Source organism: Nomia melanderi, chromosome 5 (genome assembly GCF_051020985.1).
Source record: "Nomia melanderi isolate GNS246 chromosome 5, iyNomMela1, whole genome shotgun sequence".
Taxonomy (NCBI): domain Eukaryota; kingdom Metazoa; phylum Arthropoda; class Insecta; order Hymenoptera; family Halictidae; genus Nomia; species Nomia melanderi.
Window position 1 is genome coordinate 7,791,576 of NC_135003.1, and position 24,882 is coordinate 7,816,457.

General features: G+C 39.0%; 1 long non-coding RNA gene across 3 annotated transcripts in view; it reads left to right on the plus strand.

Annotated features, from left to right (window-relative positions):
* Nucleotides 1-24,882, plus strand: part of LOC143174567 (uncharacterized) — a 63,053-nt gene that overhangs the window by 32,598 nt on the left and 5,573 nt on the right. Inside the window, exons 3-6 of one of the 3 annotated variants that reach the window (XR_012998720.1) lie at nt 5,465-5,593; nt 6,484-6,529; nt 14,606-14,764; nt 14,833-15,127. This is a non-coding gene — a long non-coding RNA (uncharacterized LOC143174567). Of the gene's footprint in view, nt 1-5,464; nt 5,594-6,483; nt 6,577-14,605; nt 14,765-14,832; nt 15,128-24,882 lie in introns of those variants that run through there. The other 2 variants (XR_012998718.1, XR_012998719.1) reach the window with 2 other exon arrangements.

The window sequence follows — 24,882 nt, forward strand, 5'->3', positions numbered from 1 at the left end:
AAGAAAACAAATTTCGAAAGACTATAACATACTATAAGTTTGCTCTTTGATATTTATACGTTGCAATTGAGAAGTATTATGGGTTACACAGTTGACGATGATCAGCTAATGCAGTAGTCAATTATTTCCTTGCCACTACCAAGTTAATAGTTCTCAGCTAATTGATCCTTATGAAAAATCTACAAAAAGTATTCCATTAAAAAACAAAAAATACGTCAGAATCATTAAAAACCGTGGCAAGAACTCCATTATACATTTAATAATGCGACTTACAACACAGAAGTTTTCGACATTGTTCGAACGACGTCCGTAAACTAATCAAAGCCCTTACACCTTCATCGATACGTCAATGCCCCGGGAATCCTTCCTGCACTCTATTCAAATTTAAGCCCATTAATTGAAAGAATAGGATCGAGAAGCTTTCAACGAGTTCGATTGGCGTGCCGGTAATAAAGTTAGCATCAGCTGACAACGAACGTCTGGCCGGGATCTAGTCGCGCAACAGGTTTGCATTTGACGGATTCCGCCAATTAATCGGGTTTAATGTCCGTCTGGCGTGATCCACGCGGGCCGATGGAAAAGTGTACGGCTTAATAAATCGGAGGAGCCGGGACGATTGTTTTTGGAATCGACCGGTCGATAGAGTCGGCCTAATTATAACGTCCAGGAAACGATTAATCATCGTGGCGCCGAGAAACGGGTATCGCGTGCACGTCTCCCGCTGTTTTTATTTGTCTTATTCCCGTCGGCCGAGTCTGAATGGCGACCGATACGGATGACTGACTTTCAAAAATGTTCCTCGGCCCGGAACTTACACGAAGGAAAACTCCTCCGTCGTGAGGACGATCCATCACCGTGCTCTTCCTCACAACATCTCCTTCTTCCTACGGGACGGGAGTCGAAGCAGCGAGTATAATAAAATCCGAGTCAATTAACGGTACGTCCTAGGATGCCATTAATAATTCCGCAAGCTCCATCGCGCTCCTTGGAATTCTGGGTCGGCTCGGGTAGTGCCAGCACAGGGGCTGAAAGTGGGGAAAGCAAGATCGCCGACGAGAGGGACAGCGAATCCGCAGGGCGGAACGTTTATCCTCGCAATGCCGGCTTAACGGACCTTTGAACCCCGCACAATTTCATTCCGCGAATCAGAGGCATCTCTTAATCACTCCGGGTACTCAGCGATAACATGATTCTTATATAAAGTGCACTTAATCTACGCTACTGCTTGAAAGTGTTGGAATATTTGTTGGTCTTATGAATTATGAGGTTTCAATCGAGTGTATGTAATCTTTGGTGGTTGTTTAATGTATTAGGATGGACATGTTTTTAGGTATGTGATATTTGTTACTTGAATAATTTCGATGGTTTTGGAAATGGAACGATACGACATTTTTGATTTTCAAAATGAGATTACGCATGTTTGAATATTGGAATAATTTGTAGTTTCTAGAACGTCTAGAATGTAGAAGAACCTAGATTTAATTAACCGATTTCTTGGAAATAAGTAGAACGAGATACCGGAAGAACGTTTCCCTTGGCAAGAGATTTTTGAACCGAGAAACCACTCCTTGCTGAAGCGTTGTCGTGCTGCAGCAGTGGTCCATAACTTCTGGAAGTCGAGACTGTTCTCTCCAGATGTCTTCTCGTAAATGGCGTAGCTCTCGCTTGCAAAAATTGTGAATTAACTCGTCGACTATCTGACATCGATAAAAAGTAAGCATCCACTCCAATCTCTGCGGAAGAATGAACTTCTCGTTATTAGTACACATTTCAATTACACGAATTTAGTATCTACTAAATTTTGGCAAAAATAGACACACATATTTCTGATCCTATTTATATTACAGCAACGTATAATTACTTCTTAACTATTTTCAATTAACTTCTAATTAAGTCTATTAGCAAATTTGTATAGAAACGATTTCCTAAAAATATCCTTATTTTTAATTCTACTCATATCAAGTCTACTGATCTTCATCTTAATAACTATCCTTCAAAATAATAAACCGACATCTAGCATCGCATTAAAGTTTCAATTAAAATTACCACATTTTTATATAAACAATATTCTAGAAAGTATCCACTTGCAACAAAAATATCTCTAATCCCATTTATATCGTGTCTACTATGTCCACTTCTTAATCACTATCCTCGAAAATAATAAGGCGGCAGTTGGCATCGTACTACAGCCCCGTAAATTGAAAGAGCTACTCTACTGGCAGTAGAGTGCGAGCAGCATTGATCCGACAGTGGATGGCTGGTGGACGTCGGGGAACGAAAAAGAAGGGCTCGAAATGTAAGCAAATAGTCGTCTTTCGAAAGGATAGCAGTATACCTGTATAAGCTCTTCTCGTGGGCCCTGCAGCCCTCGTCGTGTCGTGCACGTTGCGCCCGGCTCTCTCTCTACGCCGTCTTCAGGCATTCGCTATGCAAAAAGTAGTCACGAGTCGTTACTCCCCGTGGACTTCCTCAGACCTTTCTTACGTCGATATGTATACGGCTGTGCCAGGTATATGTACACGCGTCTGCCGTCTAACTGTTCGCTTTTGTACAACAGTAAATACTCTTAAGGAGGAACTTCTACAAAGTGTCAATACAAGTTATTCATGGGAATTCTATTCTTCTTGCAAACAGGATAATAATACCGGCCGTTGTTTCTTTCTTTTGAGAGATGCCTGTACTTTGCTCGTGCAAAGGGATTCTTTTTCCTGTTTTTTTTTTTTTTTTTTTATCAAGCCAGTTTATGTACTTTTAACGCTACGGTAATAAATTGTTCGATTCTTTTTCCTGCCCTTCTGTTGTTAGTTTGAAACCGACGCTATCATTTTACCGCTTTGCGAAGCTAATGTTTAAACGTGAGCCAAAGGTTTGTTTAAAAATGTGAAAAGAACTTTCTTGGTATGCTCCGCTCCACTCGCTGACTTAACGGCCAGTGGATATTGAAACTGTTTAAAGTGGATGCTGCAAGAATTGCTACTTGATAACTAATACTTTAATTTATTATAAAAATGTGAACAGTATGTTTGGGTGTGTGGTGTATGTATAAGGACTTCTTTACTATTTTCTGGCTAACGCCCTTTAGCCAGCCCCTTTCCGAGCGGGGGTGAGGGCACGGTATGTGTGAGGGGGGTGGGGGAGGGGGGTTTTCTCGAATGTTCGCTGGCTTGCGGAAATTTCCTGTAGGTTAAAACCTGTCTGTAAGTACCGGTGTATATATGTTTGGCCGACCCTTCGGAAACCCCCAGCTGATGACCTGGTCGGTTATTAAGACGAAAGAGACAAAATTCTATGCCTATTGTATGCAATCCAGGTCGACTAAAATAAATGTATGCTGTCGCGACGGTAAATATGTTGGTTGTGGTAAATAAAACTCAAAAGTAGTAAATAAGAATAAACACGAAACTTAACTGTGTGTCCCGTCCATGTCATAAACGTATCTTCGAGAATCTTTTATTAGGGTGTTCCGTATCGGACGGAATAGCTAATAATTCAAAAAATGTATTGTGTACAGTTAAAATTAATTATGTTATTACCTAGAACATCTTTATTAATTTTATGATTGTTTTGTTAATTGAAGTCTCGATAATTGCTATCTTTGCCTTATTCAATGGAAACAAAATCTGTCTACTGTTATTGACTCTAAAGAATAATGTTTAAATAGTTTGTTTTCTGTATCTATTCATCAGTAAAGTGTTTTTTAATTATTATGAGAATTCAAGAAAATGTATTTCAATAATATAATGTCATTTAATATTATGTTATGAACAGAAGATTTAATGAAGCCGATGCTAAAGATCTAATCATTCGCTAAGACAGGAAATGATAAATGTTTTTCAATATTTGATAGCAATACCAACAAGATTTGATTATAATGTACCAGAACATTACTAAATTCTCAAGACTCAGTTACATTTTTACCTGTTTCACATTTATCACGAACTTTGAAATATCCACCTTTATTACGCGATATGTTTTCCTGAATGACAACATAAATCTAAACTGTAATCATTAGATCACAATACATATAAGGAAAGTGTGCGCGGTTGTAATAGTTCCTGTTGAATTCCCTTTTGTTTATTTATGACGACGATTTCTCTTTGAGGAGAAACTAGATTTCCGGTTTTGGCAAAGCGTTCGCATATCGGTTTCGTATTGAAAGAACGCCACTGGATGTGGTATGGGGGATGCAAAAGAACATCAATTAGAGAACCGGCGAGATGTTGATTGCTCTCAGTTAGGTGAAGCAGAGCACACGCAAAAACGCTTTAATTAATTCCGCTCACGATACGCAAGAAACAACGTGCTGGGGTTACACTAATATTACTAACTTTACGTTCTGCTTCTACCGGCTCATGCGAAACATTTTGTCAAGGAGTTATTACTATCGTACGCCTTTCTGAATTTATTATTGTTCAGTGAAACAAATTTCACTGAGAAACATTGGAATTGTATTTCAACTTTAATTAGAATAAAATATAACAAGTCTTGTTATTTATTGTTTGGGAATGAAAATTTTGTTCAGTGTAGAATAAAGAAATTACATTCATAAGTGGCTTTCGGGGGAGAGCCAGTAGGAATTTGTTCCCAACGTTTCGCCATCGTTACAGCTGTCTTCATCAGTCTCCTATGAATGTAATATTTATTGATTTAATACATAATTCTCTTACGTTTGATGAGGCTTAGATAGAAGATAGATAGAATAATTTATTGATAGAAGTAGGATTGTTGACTTTTCAGTCAATTCCATGAAAGTAATCTGAAAATAAAAGAATACTTGTATTACAAAACGATATATATAATATCCTCAACAAATTTTAACGATCCCCGTGTAACAAGATACACTTTTATTTTATTCACGAATAATACACAACCTATTTTGAAGTTTTTTTTTATCGATTTTTGGTAACATGGAACAAAATCTTCGTATTTGTATGGATTCTTTCGCATGGTTTGTTTCATATAACATAACTGTATAACATGAAACCAGTTAACAATTTCATTCGAGGATTGTCAGTATTTTTTTATTGTCCAACTTTTCACAATGTTCATTCCATTTCAATATTGCGTGCAGAGTTAGCAGTGAATCATGAATTCGCAACACCGTTAGCAGGAATAACAATTCTGTATCTTTTGTACACATTATTTGTTACATTGAAGTCAAGATCAACATCATCCTTAATTTTGATAACGATAGCTTAAAAAATCTACTTATTAATGCCTGTTAATGAATATTGATGTCGAACGAATTTAATCTTGATAATCTTTTATGACAAAAACAGTATCAATGAAATCTAGTATCGATATTTTTAATGTGAGTCTCTGTTGGAGTGTGTAGATATATATGTCCTAATGAAAATAAATGTATCTACCAATTACATTTAAACAGCGGTAACAATATTTCTGAAACATAAGTGTGTACCATTATAATTTGTCAGTGAACTATGAACATGTATGTTTTGAGCAGCTGACGAGCGCTTGGGGGCACTTGGAACTCTCAGAAGCTGGAGCACAAGCAGTTTCCAGGAAGATGGGCATTTGAACACTCCCAGGAGCGAGTGCCTGAAGGCAACCGAATATTCTTAAGAACAATTGGGTACCACTTTTTTCATTATTAATGGTGGTTACATTTTGCATCTTAGCTCTTAACCCTTACGGGTCGTAGTTCATTCTATATATTTCAATATTTCTCCTTTATATAGTACTAGTAAGTAGTAAGCAACTCTATTCAAATTTTATTTGTAATTAACATAATTAGGTTATTATTAGTTGGAAATATTTTAGGGAAAGTTCAACATAGTAACTTTTGTTTCAATAAATACTATAAGTTGTTTTGTAAGTTATATGTTAATGGGGTAATATTTCGTTTTGTATTTTGAAGAGATTAATAACTTTATACAGAATTTTGGTATGAAAGGTCACGATTAATAAAATTTTTGAAATTTTGCGAAACATAATAGTGCAGCTCAATAGTACAATATAAATAAAACTTATCCACATCATCCGCTTGACAGTCTGATCAATATTTATAGTGAAGTCCCTCCCTTTGGTACTATAGGTTTCGACACGAAATCCCATAAAATATCCAATCTATCTTATATGTACCCCTTCCGCGGTTGAATCAGTAATACTGGATTCTGTAAATCCAGTCAGTTCTGCGCGAACGTATGTAGGTAGGTACATACGTAACGCAAAACTCAAATTTACATTCGAGGGACAGGATACTTCTATTCTTCAAATTAAACATACAGTGACGAATATTTAAAAGTAAATATTTACTCCTAATTCCACTGCATTATCATGTGTCCCGTTGTTATTTATTTACAGTATATACCATTTAAAAGTAATAAAACCTTCTCCGAACACTGAAAATCTCTAAGCAATTTTTAATCATTATTTCAATTATATATAAATTTTGATTATATTCTAATTATATAATTTCATGATATAAATATTTTTATATTTTCCATGTCAACTCAAATGAAGCTAAACTTCGCACCAGAGAATACAACAAGATTACATCATCTTGTATGTAAGTATATAAATACCATTTTAATTTTTCCAAAAAATGTCACTAACATAAAATTTATAATCTCTATAAAATTTATTTTCTGAACTGTAATAAGTTTTAAATTCTGGTCTAAATTCTGTAAGAATTGAATAATGATTAAACAATCACGTAAAACATTCTTCGCAAAGTATATCTGGATAAATATCTCACGCATAATAAATAACCACTTCAATTCATTTCTTATAAACTTCCTAAAAATTCACACGCTTCAAATACTTATGGTTATTTACTTTTTAAACACATGGAGAAAATTAACATTGTTAAAAGATACAAATACCTCATTCAATGAAATAACCCACGAGGACACTGTTCGAGGCAAAACGGTAACAACAAACGTAGTAGTCTACATCAGCTGGATATAACATATCAATCCATCAAACGCACAAGCCGCAATCCTTCCATTCGCGCGCAGCAATTCGTCCAGCGGTTCGCGACCACGAAATTCCGAAGAACCGCGTTGAACGGGATCGGGACATAAACGTCCCATTATTTCGTGGCTGCGGCGTCCTCCATCCGCGCCGCGGTCCAAGCGACGCTCGGATGCGGTTTAAAATTAAAACAACGAGCGAAAGAAAAGGAAAAAACCGTATCTTTTGTGAGCAGTGTGCGCGCGTGTTGCTCCGCCTAACGTTGAAAAGGAGTAGTGCATCAGTGCCGTAGGAATGCGAAGTCCTCTGATGTGAAAACGCTTTTGTCCGGAACAAAAGCAGTTGTGCTAGGTATCTAAGGGAAGTGTTTTCAGTGTAAAGAGAATGAGGGAGAGAATGAGAGAGAGGGAGAGGGAGGAGAGTCTGGCTGACGTCTCGGCGTGAAATCTTGAAGGAGCATCGGCCGCGTTCGTTTGCGTCCCGATGACGTCGCGACGCATCACCTCGTTAATGAGTGACAAAGCGATCTTGTCGGCCGTAATTAACTGTTTCTCAGTAGGTTCCAGTAACAGCGAGCGGCTCGCGGCGAAAGAACGAAACGGCTCCCTTTCAGGGCTTGAAGACTCGCGGGGGAAAGAAGGGAACAGCTTTTTTCTTTTCGACGTTTCGCCTTTGCCATAACTAACCGGTGACGTCGCAGACTCTCTCCGAGAATCTGGAAGCAATAGTGGGCGACTGCCGTGACAGACAATGCACCGCTTATACCGGAAAGGTCAATTCCTTGCTAGCTTCCTATTCACTGACACTGAAAGCTTCGTTGTCGCGAGCGATTGTTTTTCTTTTTTTCTGTTTATTTTTTCGTAAAGTTCCATCGTAGAATAAGTATGTTGTACTGTTCACTTGCGGCTGAATATTACGGTTCGACAATTGTTTTGACCAGAGGTGGGAGGAATTTATCGTTTAGATTTGATGGAAGAATGTTTCGTCTTTGTCATGCTTATTGTATAAAGTGGTGGAATATTTGAGGGTAAAAGGAAGGGGAAACATGTTCGGAAACACTTATTTTTATTTCTATTAATCTTTCTATTTCATTATTTCCACTACCTTTTCTAGTTTTTTATTTCCTCGTTTTTTAATTTATTCTATTTTTATACTCCTATTTTGTATATATTTATTAGAAACATAGAAAATTCGAATGGCAGTTGTCTCAGTTTTTACGTCGAAAATTGTTAAGCATCGTCGATCAATATAATGAATTTACCGAATGAAGGGTTGCCATTAAACGTTGACCGGAATATACATCACCCTTTGCTTTTTCTTTAAGTACAAACACAGTTCTTACGATGGGTCGCTTAAGCTGTCAAGCACGACACATCTATCATGCTTTGACTGGGAGGAAAAAGGAAGGGAAGATAATGAAGGGAAAAAGCGGAAGACCAGAAAACCTTTGAAAGTACCGGCGCGCTACCGAGCGTGCAATCCGGTCGAACTCATAACGGGTTCAGTTCGAAAACGAGCGTGCACGAACGTTGTTAAGACTATAGCCGAATATTCTGTACTCACGTGTACTCGATACCTCGCGCCACGATATCGTTTTGCTCGCCAACACGGCGGCAGTTAGCCTCGAAGCTTAAGTGGCCATTTTCCCGTTTTCGTACACGCAAATAGAACGGCGGTCATTAAAGGTTACCTATCGTAATTCTGGTCGGTGTTATGCCGAGAAAATAGATAACTAATAACCATATTATAGAGATAGTCGGAGCTGTGGGTTAACCAATACATATCTTAATCTTGAATATCTTATTATCAATGAATTACCATATGCAGTGTATTAGTAAATAATATTGGGTGTATTTATCAATGATAAATTACTTTCTAAAAAAAGTTTAGGATCATTATTTGAATGTAGATAATATTATAAATCTGTAAACCTTCGGGGAGTATTATTTGCCAAAATTTTTATGAATATTTATGAATTAAATTTTCCATTTCCAATTGACATTCAAGTTTATCGAATTTGGGTTTAGGATTACAAATTGTCTTCCTGAAAATTAACCTTGAGTTAGAAAATGATACGAATTTCGTAATACGATACTTCGCATAAGTGTCTTTATAAATAGAGAGGCTAATTGGACGCAGCTGTGTTTAATTTAGCGTGTGACGATACTCGGTAACGGCAAAAGAGTTTTTTTTTAATTAAGTGGCCCGGCATGGGGCAACTAAGCGTGACGCAAAAGGAGTCTTCTGCCGTAAAAGTTTTGAGAAACGGGGATCACAGGGCGGATTAAGCTTTTAGAAGTGGGAACCGGGCACCCTAACGTCGCTATGTTACGCGGTTTTGTAGACGTTATCAATTTACTTCCTTACCATCATTATTTTGGCTTAAAGGTATTACACCTGTCCTCTTTTCAAAATAATGCAAACTTCCATTTACTATTTATCGTGCAATCTGATGATAAACAATAAACTTGATTTTTTTGTAAACAAATTTCTATTCATAGACATTTAAAGAAATTAATCTACAGAATTAAAAAACGTTACAAAATAATGATTACGAAACGCACATTTGTTTGTTGGGTGTCCTAGTTTACTCTATTGATTGAATTCACAGAGAACCGAAGTAGAATAAGCAAAGGTAAAGTTCGACGTAAAGGTTAATAGCCACTTGCAATTATATCGTGAATTTTATTATTTAATCCTTCGTATTCCGAGTTCAGTAAGTACATTAAGCTCGCAGCACCGGTTTAGTGAAAACGATAACATTGAATTATATAACTATTTCACCATACAAATGATTCAATTATACTTGTAATTTAATATTCAAGTTAAGATCAAATATACGAACGTGTTTCAGAGTGCACCTCGCGTCTTTCCACTATTCGACTCATCATTTTTCGCATACCCAGCAAACAATTTTTTTCAATCAAACAGAATGAAATTACAAGAAAGTTAAAACCACGTCTCGACGAAGCAATATCGATTTCTATTGTTCCGCTGTGAAACGTTCCTAGAACCGTTGCGTCGATATGTCATAAAGAAGCATAAGTTACGTCTTCATTTTAGTGGCTGGCGGTAACTCGCCGAATCGGCAAAACTCTCTTCGGAGAAGCAGGGGCGCCGGTGCATCGTATGTAATTGCATTATCGCTCGGTACTTTATATCGCGAAACGGCTGAACCGTGAATTGCAGCGCAGCGCGCGCGCCCAGGCGAAATCAATCGTGCCGCTCGTTCTGCGTTTTACAAACAAAGCTGTACTAATTGGACAATTTGATTTAATGGAGTCACGTTTACACGCGCGTGTTCTCGCTATAAATTACGTGATACGTTTAATTGCCGGTTCCACGGTTCTCCAGCAGATACGAACATTGCTCAAGGTGAGCGTCATCGCGCTGAAACGCGGGTTCCCTGAAATATGGATCGCGGACTGCCCGAAACCTGGAAACGTTCGGTTCACTTCGCTGGGTCCTATTGAATTAATTAGCCATCGAGGGCGCCGCCGGTTCAAGACAGACGTCGCGACGCTTTTTCACGGCGGATTATTCTGCAGTGAATTAACGGTCGCGCGTTCGTGACGCAACCTCTTTCCCCAATAATGAACAATCGCGTAACGTAATTGAAAAATTCTTGTGGGATACACTAATAAGTGACAAAATGAAAAAATTCTCTTTTATTCTTATTCTGTAGTATACAATTTAAGTGTCATTTTCGTTTAATAAGTGGACAGTAGTAGTAGTGGTTCATAATACTGTTAATACTGAGAAATGACATAACGTTCAACGTAATTTGAAAAATTTGATATTGACACTTATAACCTTTTCTAGAAATATTGTTTAATTAACCTTGATGAGAAATAGGTGACGATAGAATCGTGTTCGCTGTAACGACGCAGACGGTTGAGTGATCATGTATAGAATGGTATGTGTATAGTATGTATAGCTTTTGAAGCACTTTTTGTAAACAAAGAAATGTTCTTCGCTGTGGAAGAATAGGATTTCAGAACGTTGCTTTCGTTTCGCGTTTTAACTCTGAATTCCAACATAAATCCTTTTTTCCCCTATGTTCAAATACGAACGCCACAGCCGAGGATGTATTTTTTCTATTTTATAAAAGTCGCGCAAAGATGTAATTTTACGTTAGCAGTACCTACTTATTACGTATAACAACGCGTTAATATTAAACATAAAATGGCTCTTGCAGTTTGCTGGAAATTGACGATGTTTAAGAGTACACAGCCGCTTAAAGAAATTGAGCTCTTTGCTGTTCAGATGCTTCTTCCTACGCCAACTACATCATTTCTCTAAAAAACATTTATTATTGAACACTTGGGTTCAAAATTATCACACGTTTCAAATCATTGAGCAACAAATACCTGCACCTGTATTATTAAAAATTCCAATGATCATCGTTACTTTCGTGACATTAAATTTAACCAGAAACTTTCACCGAAGAGTATAGAAATCGCTTAACCAACACAGATTCCTGAATTAGTAAAGGAAACGAAAACAAATATTAATAATTTACACAGGAAGCTCCACTTTGCTTCCAAGCAAACTGCGCGCTCTCTGACGGTACCCGCGGTGGCCGCGTGGATAAAGAATCGAAATTTTAATTGCTGCGTAAATCTTGCGCGGTCCGCCGGGAAACGAATTCCCTAAAATTCGCCGGGGCGGCTGTATACGAAAGGAAAGCCGCAAGAAACACGGACGGAAGAAAGCGACACGGATCCCTAAGACTGTTCACGAAAACCGTCTGAAACAGTCGGGCCCATGTACGCGGAGGAACGCGGGGCCAACACAGGCTCGCCCGTGCGACGACATAAATCCTCGGCTTTTAAACGGATTTATGAGGCAGAAAGGAGAATGGAGGCAGAGTAGGAGGGAGAAAAAGTAGGAGGGAGGAAAAAAGAGGGTTTAGAGGGGTGAAAGGAAGAAACTGGGAGAGGAGGATGAGGAGAGCGGTAGCAGGGGCGAGAATTTTTGCGAGCCTCGAGGGCGTCTTCGCGCGACGCTGCCCGGTCGCCGCGTCACATGACACCGACGCGCCGCGCCGTGCCGCGACGCGGATCTTATTAAATTCCGAAATAGTCTTCCCACCAGTCTCTGAACCGGCCATCTTGTAAATTCGCCAGTAGGAACCTTGAACGAGCTCTGATATCCAGTCGGAAGGTAAACAGGTGCGTGTAGATGGGGAAGGAGGCGGAATCGTGTACAGGACACGCTTGCTGGCCTGCAGGCACAGCTTTAACAGCTGGATTACACGGGCTGAGCCAATGATTAATCAAACACTCCGATGTGCAACGTGGTAACTATGCACGGCTCGTCGCTCAGGTGCCATTAGACGTACCGGGTTGCGGCCTCACGGTTAACCTGTGATTAACCATGTATCCGGATAAACACGAACACGAATGCTGGCCGTCGACCAACTTCAAGACGATTGCGGAATCGAACCTTCGATGGGTTAAAGGAGAGGGTTCACGGTTAAGCGATGCATTTTGACCTGCGCCAACGAGCTTGGAAATGTTGGTTGTCAGGAGGTAGAAGTGGTGGCGTAATTTATGCATGTTGCATGTTGATGGTAGAACTATTAAGTAGTCGAATTGGTTAATACGTATGTTATTATACTTTTTATTAAGATTTTCATTGCCTTGTTTGTGTAAGGATTTATTTGATCGATAAGGATTTATTTCACATAAGAATTTATTTCACACATCCTTATAATACGCACGTTGCACATTTTCTTACATTTGGTAACATAAAAATTAGTAAATCAGTTATATATTTAGAACTTTCTTAGAAGAGGTTGTGTATCTTTAAAGAATTGTGAAAAAGGAAATCTAAAATTGGTCAGTTTGACCTTTTTTATCTTTTTGTATGAGTTTCGAAAATGAATATTAGGTATTAGAGTTTGAATGGTTGTATTAAAAGGTACTCGTGTAAGAAATTCGAGTAGGAAACTCTTGAAGAGCTATGCAAGTCGAAAATTAAAAGTTGTAACATGCACTACTTAATAATGTACCTGTATACAACGCTCCCACCTTTCATACGCTTTATATTCATCAATCCTTGTCACAGTTCATTATATTCTTGACGTTGTTTAACGTCAGTACACTTGTTACGTGTCACGATGGCAGAACGGTCGCAACACGAAGTCATACTCGTAATCGACTTTGCAATGCTACAACGTAGTAATTAACGCCTGATGACTTGTACAAATGACTTGATCGTCGTTGTGAGTACAGAGAAACTATAGGAACCTTTCTAGCTTTGTCTCGCGAGTTTTTATGGGGAATTTTCGAACACGCGAACTATAAATAGATAATATTTTTTTGCTGCTTTCTGCTAAATTCGACTTCGAGGTAATACGGTTTTAATTATTCACGCGAACCATTAACGATAGCGTAGCATTAACGGTTATTACAAAGTAAGGAGGAAACCTACGAAACTTATATTTTATGAAGACAAGGAGATTGCTTCCTTAAGTTGCGTAATAAAGTATTGACTTATTCAAGGTATTAAAGATTTATGACATGATTACGTTTTTCACTAGATATCGTACCAAAGCAATTTTCTTTTAACGCATAATACTTTTTGCAACGCAGAATTATTATAATACCTTATAAAAGAAATGATTTCTTATGATATAATAAATTGAAGTCAGTAAGGAATTTTTGTTATCACTATAAAATATTAATACTAGAAGTAACATATTTCCTAAAATTTCCTAAACCTAATGAATTACAAATAAATATTAACTGTAATTAATTTTAGAAAATTACATTTTGGAATTAATCATATGCGATTTTTTAAATTCAATTTTTTTTTAAAATAGTTCTACCTCTATCACGTGTCATTGTAAATTTATTTGACCTGTTCCGCAAATGCATTACTATTCTAATCCATCAAATAAGATGTCAACGTCGAAAACATATTGTCGTGTGCCACGGCCACGGTTTATTCGGATTCAGGTCGGTTTAATAAACCACGGATTCGCGTTAGGAGTGTCGTTCTGTTCATTGTCGGTGACGTTAGCCCGCATTGCCTTCGACATCCGGTTTACGATGAAGTCAGTATTCCGCATCGCCGGAATTGCGAGCCAGGCTATGGGAGCATTAACCGATTCTATTTTCGACGGGATTCCCCTGCACAATGACGAATCACGAATGCATTCGCATCCCAATGAACTCGTTGGTACAAAGTGTATGATGATGCGACAGTTCTTCTCGTAAAATCGGTAAAATTAATTAACACGATCATGAAACGCTGAATTTTTTTAGAATAACAATATAGACTAGCTATCTATTTTTCACATTAATTTCCATTTTCCCCATATTCCATTTCCTCTTACATGGTTAACCGAAATATGCAGAATTTAATATTAATAAACTACGAAGAGAACATGTAGATCACATTTGATGAACGTAATATTTTTCCAACATTTAAGCTTCACTAATCAAATTTTATTAAAACGGTAAAATGAGTAACCAAATTGAATCAGAATCAGAATAAAAGGCACAAATCAAAGAAACAGTAACTTCGTTATTCTAAAATCAGTTCATAAATTCCGCCCCAATTATTCTTTGAAATCCTAGGAAGCGTTCCACAAAATGGCAAACACACTTTTGTTCGCGCTGTTTAATTGTTTCATTTGTAATAAAGGCTTTTAATGCAGACAGAAACAGTGTCCTTAGAAGCGCAGCTAGCACAAGGATTTATTCAGGACACGAGTGAACAAAGCACGCCGCGGAGCGGAAACTGAAACACCGTTCGTGGAGAGCCGAGGAACAGCACTCGCTATTTTTTAATAAAGCTTAGGCTGCCCCTCGTTCCGGTAGGTCCGATCTTCACGGTAAGTTCGTTAGTTTCGACCAGCCAGAATTTCATAAAAACTCGTTAAAGAAAAGGGGGCGAGATGGATGGACAGAGGAGATGTTGACTGCGGGATGAGATGAGCTACGCCAGCTCGAAGAGAGCCTCGCGAAAGAAAGTACCACTAACTCGGCCGCAAACAAGCCGTCCTGTTATCGCCGATTACACGGGGGAATATTTACTGACATGAGCCGCGCTTGGGCGAGGCGAGGCGTTTTTACAGTGGACCGCTCATTGCTCGGAAGTCGTTCAGCCTTTATGAATTCCCCAGAAAATTGAATAAGACGGACCGCTGAATGGAAAACAAAATGGAACAATCGCCTCGATTTCGTGCATGTGTGCTCTTTTATTTTACTTTTAATTAGAATACCTAATGTATGCTTTATAATACAATGTTTCCCTTAATATTGTTTTAAAGATTCAGAAAAAATTTAACATTGAATGTAAAGTTAATATTAAATCATTCTTTTCTTTAAGCAACTCATTTGATTTTGCAGAGATGATAGAATTATGTATTTTGAGATTCAAAGTATGAAACGTATGGTTTAATATGAATGGAAAATGGATAAGTTATAGAACTCGTTGAAATCAGAAGAAATTCGTTTTGAGGTTAGATGAAAATATGGACTTTATTCTTTCGTTGAAATTTGATGAATATTTCATCAAAGAAAGTTATTTCTTTGATGATTAAGTATTCGAATACTCCCAGTTTTCCGTCATCAGTCTACATAACTATATACGGAAAGCGAAATGAGTTTTACTTTTAATTGTTTCCGATGTGTCTTCATGGGGACAAGTTAGCAGACAATTTTACTTCCAAAATAGACGTTCCGTATGTATTATTCAGTCAGAACAGGGAGGAACAGTCTCAGCACACGCGAGCTTCTGTTCCAGTTCGTGTTCTCAAAATCGTGACAGTTGTAATTAATACAAGCTTTGACCATCAACCCTCTGCCACAAGCTTACCGGGTCTATGTCTTACCCTTTCTCTCGAAGTTACACGCCGTTCTGCGTTTTGGTCTCCCTCGAGAAGGAAAATGATCCTGAGGTGACTGAATCTCTTCTAAAGAAGACACTGCAGACGTCGGTTAATGATAAATATCATCGTACTAAAATATTCCGTTAAACATCATTAAGCTCAAAATTCGTATCCACTCAATACTTATTTCAATCTAAATTAAAATATTATTCAATTAAAGGGAAAAATATTATTTTTATTAAATATTATCCTAGAAACTATTAAATCCTTTACCGAAAAGGGACCCTGCAATTATACAGTAAAATGTTAATAAGAGGCATCATTTTACGATAAAGTCGTATTGAACATGTTCCACGTAAAAATGTTTATGTGCGGTTAATGTGTATTTCCATAGGAAAATTTCCATTATAATTTCGATAAAAGACTCCAGTACCAGTTTTTCCGTGGAAAATTGTTCAACTTAAGAAATGGACGTAGACCTCATTGCGCCGGATTTCACACACAATTTAGTGCACCGGACAAAGGGCTCCTACAGTGATAAAATTCGAAAGGAACGAAAATCAATCTGTCCGTTGCGTCCAATAGACAGATGCTTTTTTGCGGGCTGGCCACTCGTGTTCGATTCGGATCCGTATATCAAGAGAAACCATTCAGTGCCAATCTGCTGTAGATAGCCGGTCTATTCGTCTAGTTTTTGTCCGAAAAATAGAACCGGCCCGGCCCGGAGTCAAGTATTACCAGTCGTGAACGAACCGTGAACACCGGCCTTTGTTACGGAATCGGCAGCGCGTCACCTGCAGATTATAGGAATTAATTGTGCGATAAGCGCGTTGCTCGTCGCATGCTACCCGGGGAACCATGAAATTTTTAAAACACCGCCGTTAGTCATTCGGGTTCTCGTTAAAATGAGGAGTCTCTATCAGGGCTTCGTCGATCGATCATTTTCTCTCGCAGGGTTTCAGCGATCGTTACTCTTCCTTTAATTAACAAGCATGAAGAGTTATTGGAAGACTGACAATTCAAAAAATTTTGAGTCGACACGAATGGCCTTTTTAACGAACGTTAAATTGATATAGGGTTTAATTTGATTTAATGGTCTCTATTATTTCGAGAAATGTTATATTTTGCTTTTTTAAGAAATCACGTAATCACCAGTAAAGTTTTAATACTTACCGCGTAATATGAAAAGAAGGAAAATCAACTAATTTGATTCTTCTTTCGCTTTTTATCGTTAATTTCTTTATACAGTTTTTGATCATTATTTCGACGAAACATATTTTAATAAAAATTCGACCCAAACGATTTGTACCGTGAAAGATTAACCGTAGGAATACAACTCGACAGATATCATTGTTTCAAGCGTAGTGAATGAAACAGCGCTATCATTCCTAAAATGGTGTCATTATCGCCCGTGCTCAGACCATATTTCGAACATTATCGTGCGCATAAATCGCGTCCGGCGCCACAGAAGGATTAGTTTAGCGTGGTAGGTGGACCATTTGTTTCTTCGCATGATATTTACATACATTTTTCTTCGTACCGCGGCCACCGCCGGCAAAAAGCCGATGACAAATCGCCGGCCAGAAGAATATAGAGCACCGTGTGTGTACGCGTCGCGTTGCTTACAGCTTTCACTTTCTTTTAGGGGTGGAAAACTTAGTGGGAGCATTTATGACGACTATTTCTATCGGTGGGACGGAATAAAGGGGCCACCGCCCAGCTATTTTTACGACTGTTCACCCTAAATCCTTTTTTCGGTCTTATATACTGCTTCGCAAATTCGAGCGAACTATCCGCCCAACAGCGAGGCAAACGTCATTCTCGATTCGATGGCATAATTTCAGTTGATTCATCGCAGTTCCAGAAGATATCTTAGGGAACCGGGGGACCATAAAATCGGTCCGAAGTTCCGACGTGTTTGCGTTCCAGAAAATTTTATTGTATCTCGCTGCTCGGTCTCTGTATCTGACTGATATAATTCCGTATTCGCTCGATTGCGCGTGGCAGCTGTTTAATGATCGACGAAAATGTTTACGATAATTATTCGAGTGAATCATGAAGGAAGTTAATTTGTTGCAGTGAACTGTTAGGGAATGAGTTAAAGATGCCTTCTATTTTTTGAACGGTTTGCCTTTTGTATTTGGTACAAGATTTGGTACAAGATACTGCGTTGAGAACAATCGAGTAAACGAAATTATTTCGTATAATCTTTACATAAGTTTTAATATTATTTTCCATATAAACTGTTTAAGCATCGAATGAGAGATTCTGCACAGGTCGAGGTCGTAGGAATACCTGTGAATATTCCAGATTATTCTCTTTGTTCTCTATTCTGCTGTGTTTCTGGTAATACACTCGCTTGTAGGTAGTCTCGGTGCATAAAGCCGCACATCAACCAACGTAATAAGAAAACGCTGCAACCGGATTTAATATGACGTGTACCCTGTTATTGCCACTGCTGTCTTGGCTTTCTCTCGTTTCTCCCCCTGTCCTCTGTTTTCTTCTTTTTTCCGCTGTCTGCCACCCAGTTTCTGAATCTCCTTGCACCCCCACTCGGTACGCGACCGTACTACGCGTGAAGCGTGGCACTGAATCTCGCGTGCATCCCACGCTTCCCTATTTTGTCACACGAACGCCCCGCTATCGGGATTTCAATATCTCGCGCCGTCACTTGCCCACTGCAGACTTCGGATTTTAATAACACCGTGTTTCCGGCCATCACATCCGCTCGCCCGATTTTTATCTTTCTGGAACACGGCGTTGTGATTTGTAAACTCGTTCCAGTTCCTGGCAAGAGTAATAGCGTCCGTTTCTTTAGACGTTGAAACTTTCGCACACTCGTAGTCGAACATATTAGACGACTTTTATTCAATAGTGCAAAATTAGTGATCGTGATAATGTAAAAGAATGCTGCAAATGCGTATGTTAAATCCTTTAATTTTTAGTCACTTCCAGCTTACCGGCACATCAAGGAGTTTTATTTGAAAGTCGGCAAAGTCTCTAGCGAGCTAGCTAAAGGGAAGATCGAGGTGTGGTTGGTTCCAAGCTAGTCTAGAATATTGAGTCCAGGTGTCGGATATCAAAAACCGTGAATCTTTGAGGCTAGAGAACCGGTAAAGTATACCGGTATAAGACTGATGGAGTCTTAGACCTACGGTCTGCTTGGATTCAAAGTTTTAGAGGATAATCCTAGAGGAAATGTGAACTGTAATTTTGATTATAGCGTTTAGGCACGTAACACTGAAGCATGGGCAGTATTGATATTAGAAGAGTTTGGGTTTTTATTCAAATTAGTAAAATATTCTTGTATTATATCTTTTCATTAACGTGAACATTGAATTATCAAATGGTTTAGTGTTTCGATCAGTGACTGGTCTTTATCTAGTATGATATTGGGTGATAGGGACATAAATTAAAAGGGAAAATCGTGTATGCAACAGTCTTCCGCTCGCATTATGAAATGAAACGCACTAATGAACCTTGTCCACGAGCCTGGAAAACAATTCAGAGTGTGGTTGATCAGTTTGACGAACCCAATGTAAATTATGACACTAAATTCACACTATGCCTCAGTTATTTCAACGGGCATCGCTGTTATTAAACCGTTGAATGGCACGATGAAAAGACCAACGCGAATTCTATATAGTTTCACGTAGGTAGTACGTGGGAAACTGGCTTGCATTGTTGTCGAGCATTCAGTCGTTTTACACATTTTGATTACCTCCGTAAATGGAATATTTCATATGACTATGGAGTATGTCCAGGGACCATGGCAAATACATGTCACCATTCACCGCGTCATTGGTCTGTTCATCTATTGTCGTCGTAATGTCGATTTTCGCGGTGTCGGTTATAAAATTAATCCTTTTCCAATTAAATATTGAAATGAATTCATCGGTGATCTCTGATCGTGGAAAGTATTGTTTTAATGTTTTACTTATTAACATTATCATCTGACTATCATAATTGTCATACAATTTTTCGCGGTGTTCTATAAAGTTTCTTCGCGTGGAAAATTCACTATCTCAAACCTGTCCACGTTAATGCCACTAAATTATCACAATGTCAATCAATCTGTAGAAAATTAAAACGAACTACTCATTATATGCCCTATTTTAATCATCAATATCAATACAAGATAGACAATCAAAGCATCAAGACAAAGTATGCAATTAAGATCGCAAAGACAAATCTCTCTGCTTCATGATTAGAAATTACCTCCGCTCACACGGTAACGTTCACGCAAATTCATCGATCCATTAATAGGTTTGTCCACTGATATATATTATTCGCCCCCGGTCACTCGGTATAATTTATACTTTGACTGCCTAATTGACCGTTCATGACTGATTATAATTGGCTGTCGGCGGCAGCGTAGCAGATTGCATTCCTGAAATGCTTTCCCTGGGGGCGATTATTAACGGCGCTTCGGCTCGCTGATATTTTATTCCGTGACTCCACATTGCCAGCCTAGTGTCATCTTAAGGGACGCTTTCCGGGCCTATTGGAGAATTGAAATTTATCGGAGCGCAGCGGTAGAATTTCCATTCCACTCGGTAAGTATTCTTCCGGTCGCAATTTTATTCGCGGTGCGGGAACGGTTACGGACGGCGGGTGTCTCGTCGCGTTGAAATAACGTTTCAGATAAAACTTAGAGCCAATCCAACTTGGAAGAAATATACTCGGTCGACAGTGTTGCGATGTATCGGGCGCATCTTATAACCGCGAAAAGCAGACTTCCTTTTCACTCCCACCCTCTTTCGTCGCTGCCACCCTTTTCGTTCTTCGACACCGCCGGTTTCCGCTCGTTCGGCCACTCGACGATTTATGCGTCGCGCATAAACCATTTACAACGTCCTATCTTATAAATAAATCAATGCCAGCTGTTGCGGGTCGGGTTAAACGAGGACCGATAAATATGCGATCGAACGCTGGCTATCGTTCATCGGACGTACGCTTTCCGGGCCGTGAATTCTATTCTCGACAATCTGCCTACCCGATAATCTCTAACTCCTTTTTCGAGTCATTTGAACCTGCGCTTCGCCCGAGGAGTTTATTGAAGCTCCTCGCGAGACTTCCAGCATGTTTTCGGGAGGTTTGAACTTGTACGGGTGTCTGATGAACGTCGGAATGTTTTATTCGAATTAGGAACTGAGAGGATTCGCGTAAACATGATAACAATTAAATTTTATTCGTACGGAAGGGAAGATGGAGGAGAAAATGTGGGTATAATTTGTGGAACGTGAAGTTAGTGATTCTGGACTTGTACTAATGTGAGTGTTTAAGATCTGAAGAGAGGAAATAGTTAGGGAATTTATGAAATTGTAGAATCTTATAGAAGCAATGAAAGAAAGAAAGTGGACGAAGATAATAATGAGAAATTAACGAACGTTTTTGAACAATGTAATAGCTTTCGAGTAGATAGAACCAATGATTTTGGAGAGAAAAATAAAAGATTTGATAAGTATCTGTTATAAATCATTGTATAAATCGGCAACTGTAAGTAGTCTTCCATGTGCAAACTGTTAAATAACATGCTGTCAGGTTAATTTCACGTATCCCCGAAGCTTCGATAAATTGCAGTTCTCTCTCACATTTTTCCGTAGCCGTGGATACAGAAGTTCTGCTAACGAGCTGTAAAGCTATACATGTTAACGACTCACATGCAAATGCACGATTCGGAAGCCATCGTGGCGGGGTCCGGTAACACGAGCGCAATCTCATAAGTCAATCGAAGGCACGCAAGAAAAAGAAGGAAAGGTAAAAAGAAAAAACAATGACAAATTGAACGGGAGTCGGTCCCGTGTTTTTGCTTTATCGGCCCGTGTACAACATGCAACTTACGCGTGCAAGTCACTGGCTCGCCACGCGAGTCGCCAGATACGCTCCGAAGAGTTTAATTGAGTAATAAAATACATATATTAGGCCGTAAGCGGCAATTACGGCGACGTTTAGTGAATTTACGCAACCGTAATACCGTGCGATATTCGATAGCAGAATTTATGATTCAACATCTCAATTTTATTCCACCATATTTCGGCCCGTGATAATGTCCTGAACGTATTAGACCCGGCGTACCTATAAAATCGCTGTTCATTTGCTTTGGATAATTATTAAATCATTCGTATCGAGGTTTGTCGATTACGAATATTTTGTTATGGACTAATCGTTTGTTTTCGTATGCTGCACAATTGACAACAGAGATCTATTGATTTTCTGTTGATTTTCAGTGGAAGGATAATTTGGTTCAACCATTAAGGGATTGAAGCTTTAAAATTAGCTTTACTTGCAATATTCATTTCCGCTGTCACAAAACTCGGATATTTTATTATGTGCGTTCTACTTATAATACATAGAATAGAATATCATTAGACAAGATATCTGAACTTTGAAATTAATCAAATTAACAGGAGATTGACATTGCAGTTCCATAAAAGTGTCTTTTTTAAATTTTAGATTGCAGTCACATCTATAGAAAAAAATTAATTAAGTTCTATAGGTTATCAACCATAGAATTAAGTTTACACCTATATATATAGCATTCAAACAATAATTCAATTGCCCCGTGTCACAAGTGAATTATAAGTAATCCCCAAACAGGAAGGTCGTACGTAAAGCATAACGTACGTAATAATTAATATTCTTTGAGTATTCGAAGTATGACCTACATTCTACATTCACGTGCGCGCGTTTGTAAGCATTTGCAAATACGGCCTCCACAACAAATTAAAGAAAGGGAGAAACTGTTTTGAAATAAGCTCTCAATGAATGAATTTTAAGGGTAACAAAGGACCGTCTGCGCGGTGAACGAGAGGATTTCAGTTTCTGGAGGCCTCCAGTAGAAGTTAATTTCGTATAAGCACGAGGATAGAGGCAGATAAGCGCGACGCGTTTTCCCCTGCCTTCGAATTCAATTATTCTTTTATACTTGCCGAGTGTAAAACCGTGGGAATGGGGACGGGGATACGTAGTAAAACGAAACGTTCCCCAAACCAATTCCGCTACGACCGTTCTCGCAAATTCAGACTATCGCCGTTTACCGCGCACAGAATCTTTCCGACAAACTCGGCCGCCTGTTTGCCGAAGATTTCCGGCGTCGGAACTGCGGATAAAATTATCATGACGTCGTGAAATTCATGGCGGCGCAAATCGTCAGATGCGCGTGACGTTTAGTTTTAAAATATGTTTTCCGATCCGGACCCTCGAAAAGGATGCACTAAATCATCGCTGGAAAAACGTCCGATTTTTTTTCCGCGTCGCCGGTCCGCCCGCCGTCCGAACGGACGCGGTCAACGGGGCCATTTTTTACGCGTCGAATTAATGCGACGAGCTCCTACGTCGTGTTCAGGGCCTAATTTGTTCGCGTACCGTTCGCGGGAAACCCTTGAATCGTCGATTATTATTGAATCATTAATCGTTCCCATTTACACGCTAAATATTCGCGGGTACCATTCATTTTGAAAATCAATTTCTTCATAAGAGTAAACAGTGCTTAAAATAGTATATATTATTAATAATAACTGTTATTTCAATAATATTAGAATAACAATTTACGTGAGGTAAAATATGAACTATGAAAACACTTGAAAGTTAAAATTTATGGCCCCTAGAATTTTTTAATTAATTAATCCATTTCATATTGTGCAGTCTCTGCATTGTTAATGCAATATAAAGAAAAATCAACAGAGCAGGTATAACAGACGAAACAGAGATGAAAAATGCACTGCACAGTTGGTGTTTATGCAGTTCGTTCTATCCAAAGGAAATCAACGAACCCGTATATCTTATTGAAAGCAAATTTCCCGGCAATCTCTTATTTATTCGAAAAAATCCATGCTCCGGGTCGCAGAAATTAATAAGAATACCCGTTGCTAACTGTTCAAAGTATACTCGACGCTGGCACAAAAAAGCTGGTCCGTCGTATATTCCGGTTTTTAAGGCTCTAAAACGCGCGCACTTAAATCAGTAGAACGATTGGAAGTACGTCGTCCATGTGGAAGCCGATGAAATATACCGGCAAATGGAAACAAAAGGAGGGGAGCGTCGACGCTTGCGTTTCTCACTCGGCCGATACATTGTGCGCCAGGGAAACGCGCGCGATCTACAGTATATTTTCACCGGTGGTTGGCACCCACGTTGTATCATCGCCCCGTGATGTATATAGTATACGCACGTCGGGCTAGAGGCTGATTCAAACAGAATCAACCGAAATTAAACACTCAAGAACAATGAATCACGCTAAAAATGAGCTTTCACCTTAATAAAATTGGCAACCGTGTCACCGGCATAATATTTACATTTTAAAAAGAAAGATTCTTCCTCCTCGCAACAGAATATCGCAAAATATTAATTCTTTAATATATCATAAATCATAAAGGAAATGATGAAAACAAATTTCTAACAATATAAAGAAACATTTCTTCAATTTCAATTTTCACAAACGACTTCAAAACTATCTTAATCTATACAAAAATTCTCGATCTAATTACTACCATCATCAATTTCCGCCACCGTTGACGCTCTTCTGTAAATGCCACAACTTCTGATCGATTCTGCATCCCCCAACCGCAAAGCTCTCAGAATTTTTGCACGGCACTGTACAGTTAGGCTCCTCACGTCTGTGTAGATGCGCGCGCGAACAGACACGATAATTTAGAGCGGGAAGCGAAGGTGTCTAGATAGATGCGCCGTAGAAATCGACAGGTATGATGAATGCTCAACAGGCGCCACCATATACTGCTAGCAGAGATTATTGCGTATTCCTGTCAAATGCGCCGTCGGTGGTAACGTAGCAGAAGGCGAGGGAAGGCTCGATGGAAGCCGATGCCGCTGGAACATCTGCATTTTCAGAGACGAGGCCGCGGTAAAAGAGAGACGCGGTGTTCTATCGTCATCCTTTCGTCCCCATCTCCCTTCCCTCCTTCACCTTTTCCCTCTTTTCTTTTCCTTGCCCGCTCGTCGTGGCGGTTTCCTCTATTTTCTCTCTCCTTCAACCCCCCTGTCTATGTATCCATCCACAGCCCGTGTCTGTGTGTGTTTTTTTTTCGTTCCCCGGCATTTTCCCCGACAGTGGATGCCTCTATCGAAATCCTTTTAGCTCC